Source organism: Callionymus lyra, chromosome 4, assembly GCF_982586985.1.
Source record: "Callionymus lyra chromosome 4, fCalLyr1.hap1.1, whole genome shotgun sequence".
In the NCBI taxonomy this organism is placed as follows: Eukaryota; Metazoa; Chordata; class Actinopteri; order Syngnathiformes; family Callionymidae; genus Callionymus; species Callionymus lyra.
Window position 1 is genome coordinate 13,976,452 of NC_141821.1, and position 3,773 is coordinate 13,980,224.

Here is a 3,773-nt window from a genome sequence, read left to right on the forward strand (position 1 = left end):
AAATCACATCAACATCTAACTAGACATTGGTTTAAAAAAAAGAAGCTCAATAATGCAACACAAAAAAGAAGAGAAAGTAAAGCAAGTATTAACATTATGTTACTCCACGGGTTTCCCATGTCAGAGTTTTAGTGTCTCTGTGATTACAAAAGGCTGGTGTGTCCGGCAGAAGCAGACGCAGAGAGACAGATACTGCAAGAGAAAAGAATATTTTATGGCCAAATGGTTTCAACGCCTTTGGCAAAATATGCATATAAATACAAGCGCACACATGTTCACGCGCGCGCGCACAAACACGCACACACACAGGAGAAACTGTTCAAGTCATTCTTTACAGTTTTTAACACGTGTCATGGTTTATAACCGCAGCACAGATCATACACTTTAGCATCTATGGGTGTCACGGACATCCATCTCCCTCTTTCGACCTCGACTTAACCTCGTTTTCATTCAATCCACTTGAATAATTGAAGATTCTAGTCAGATTAAGCTATTTTTTTTTTAAACAGATTAAATACATTTGTATGCATAAAAAGTGAGTATATTTATTAAATAAACCTTGTTGTTTAACCCTAGAACACTCGCCCCCCCATATATCACCGTTAACTTCAGATTATCAATTAAATATTTCGCCACAAAACACAACCATAGCATAAGTGGGACGCACTGATCACACCCCCCCCCCCTTACTTATAGTGCCAACAAAACAGTGAACTCCCATGATGCCTTTCTACATACACACTGCTCTATTTAGTGGCGGCTGGTCGCTACTATACCGAATGTTGCCACGTCAAAAGTGATCGACGGCTGTGTTTGGTTGGCTGGGCGGCAAAGCATTACGGGAGGCGTTCAGGTCACCGTTACTGAGAAGCTTGTTAAGAGTGACGGCACCTCATATACAATCTTGAGTTTGCAAGTTATAATGAAGTCATTAACACATTTTAATTTAAACAATTGGTAAATTAATGTGGGTAGTTTTCGGCACATTTTTCGTATTGAATCTATTTTTGGAAAAGTTATTTTGACTTTTAATCTGTCAATCGAGAATAATTGGTGTGTTTAGAGAAAACGACAAGTCAACACAAACGCAGAAAGGCATCTATTAAATAAATAAGGATAAAAAAGGGAAACACGGCTATTGTTGGATGTTAGTAAAAACACTAAAACTAGTCATAGCATGACTAACAATACAGTGAATATCATGTGACCTCGAGCGTGAGGGTGAGTTTTCCAGGGTTAAAAACATCCGTGGGAAAGTATAATAAGATAAATAAACATGACTATAGATTATAAATAAGGATTTCTGGACGTTCAGCGCTGAAGTGGTTTCATAACAGGGACAGAAGTTTAGACCAGGGACCATAACAGGCTGCAGTGTGTACAGAGTTCTATTTAGAGGTCGGGGGGTGTGTTGTGAAAAAACAAAAGTGAATAAACATCGATCGTCCTCAAGAGAATCTTAGGAAATGTAGCAGGCCGGATAAAAATAAAGTTTATGTCAGTGTGGAGGAGACTGTTTAATAAAAGGCAGAAAACGATCCTGCTTTGGTTTCAGCCACTATGATACAGGGGGAAACGACACCGTATATTGCGATATACTGTGTGTAGAAAAAATATATATTTATAGTACTGTCCGAGTACTTTCACTGGCGTTGTGGAATGACTCCTGACGAAGTCGTAACTGCTTTCATTCGTTCTGAAACCAAATATGTCCAAACATCAGCTTTAAAAGCTGCTGGAGACAGACTGTATCCTCTTGTCCTCAGTCATCAGTCAAAGTTAGATAGCAATACAAGATGAAAAACACGTTGAATATTTGCATCTTAATTGTAACTTTCAAAAACAAAATGGACACAGTGCTGACTATGCATAAATGTTCCATGATGGCAAACTCTTCTTTGGCGGAATCAAGACGACATGCACGTGCAAACACTGGAGGACCAACTGTTGGGATATAATGTTCCACACCATGGCGGGCCACTGCAGCCGAAAAAGCAGGTTTAGTAAGCGATGGAAACTTAACTGAATGGAACTGATGGAACTGAATCTTTGATGAACAGCAGCTCTTCATGGTCATGGCAGGCTGCGCAGGTGAGCGAGACATGTCCGAGGAGGAAACTCCGTGGTCTTCGTCACCAAACATGCTCAAAAACGGGGTCACCACACACTAAGAGTGAAGAAGCAAGGGATGATGTAAAACACAACTTTATTCTTCACTCAGCAAAACCAAACTGAACCCGAACACACTACCCTGATGGGTGAGATAAATCCGCGCAGGTCCTAGTGCCCGCCTCACCGTAAAAATAATGTTGTTTTTTTTAAAACATCTACTCAAAATGTGTTTGTTTTTTTCTTACTCTGTTTAAAGTTTTAAACATTTCCTTAAATAATTATTCAATAATAAATGCCTTTCCAGGGTGTCCCAGGCTCTCGTTGAATGAAAGTTTGCATCAGTTCTTGTGTTTTGAACTTAAACTTTCATTTTAGTTCTGCATCATAAAAAAACACTTAGTTTAATAAACAACAAAACGGATCCATAAAATCAATTTTATTTATTATTCTATTGATAACAGTTGCTGTTCTAATAAAAAAATGTTTTCGGGGAAAAAAAAAAGAATCTGCTAAACTATGGAATGAAAAATCTAAAGTTTGGACAAAAAAAGATGTGGCGTCAAAAGTTTCATGCAGCGGCTGGTTGTGACTCACCTCCCCGGGCGAGCAGGAGGACCAGGAGTCCGGCGAGAGCAGAGACGAGCGTCCGTACAGCCATGCTTGTGTCCGGGCGTGAAGAGACTGAAGAACCTCCTGCACCGACAGAGCAGCAGCTGGAGCAGGAGGAGGTCCACGCTGTAAAAGATTAAGATGGCGAACCTTCACCCTGAGACGTTCAGAGACCTCCTAGAAACATCAGACTTGTTTTCCCTTTAGTTAAACACCCCAGTATTTTAAAACAAACTTATAGAATTATCTTTTAATACGTTTTTGAACTTAAAAAGTGAGAAGGGAAGGACCTCAAAAGGTGATGGGGATGTTGTTTTTTAGGCGGCACACCTCAGATAAACTGATAAATGTCTTTCAACTTCTTCTTTTATCTCGTCAACAATCTAATAAATACGTTTATAAATAGGTACAATGGTCCTTCTATGAAAACCCTTGTCCAGTTTATTTTTTTAAGCTTATTCAATTGAGTTTAAAAGTATTTTTAAAGGATCAAAACGTGTATAATGTGAATTTCTGTCATTGTAAATATTGTTACAAAATTGTAAAACAAATGTAATACAATGCTATTAAGTCTTGATAAGCCAGTGGTTCGTAATAATGAAGGTTTATTTCAGACCTGAAGTTTTAAACATTCACATGTCTTTTTTACAAACACACTGTGCAACACTTGCAGATGCCAAGTTGACAAGTTGTGATCTGTTGTAACTGAAAGTGTTTTTAAAATGACAAAATTCAACAGTAATGGGAAGTAAGGTAAGGTAAGATAAGGTAAATTTTATTGATTCCTCAGAAGGTCTCCTTTGGGAAATTGTTTTTTTTCCAATAGCCACAGCAAATACAGCAATTTTTCATAAAAAATAAATCAAAAATAAAATAAGAGCAAGAACAAAGAGAAATAAAGAGAAAGGACAAGATGGTACAATCTAAGTCTAAAGATAAAGAACATAGATCAAAGAAAAATACATATAAAAATATAAAAATAAAAATAAAAGACAACGGATACAAAGACTAACATAGAACAGAACTTCCAGATACTCTCACTCCACTCCTGC

At 37.8% G+C, this 3,773-nt stretch overlaps 1 long non-coding RNA gene across 2 annotated transcripts in view; it reads right to left on the minus strand.

Moving 5' to 3' along the window:
• LOC148081786 (uncharacterized) overlaps positions 1–2,782 on the minus strand; it is a 6,018-nt gene extending 3,236 nt beyond the window's left edge. The window contains exons 1-2 of one of the 2 annotated variants that reach the window (XR_015710825.1): positions 2,707–2,782; positions 1–192 (exon numbers count right to left, since the gene is read on the minus strand). The exon at positions 1–192 is cut by the window's left edge and continues 365 nt beyond it. This is a non-coding gene — a long non-coding RNA (uncharacterized LOC148081786). Of the gene's footprint in view, positions 253–2,706 lie in introns of those variants that run through there. The other variant, XR_015710824.1, reaches the window with a different exon arrangement.
• Positions 2,783–3,773: the final 991 nt, after the last annotated feature.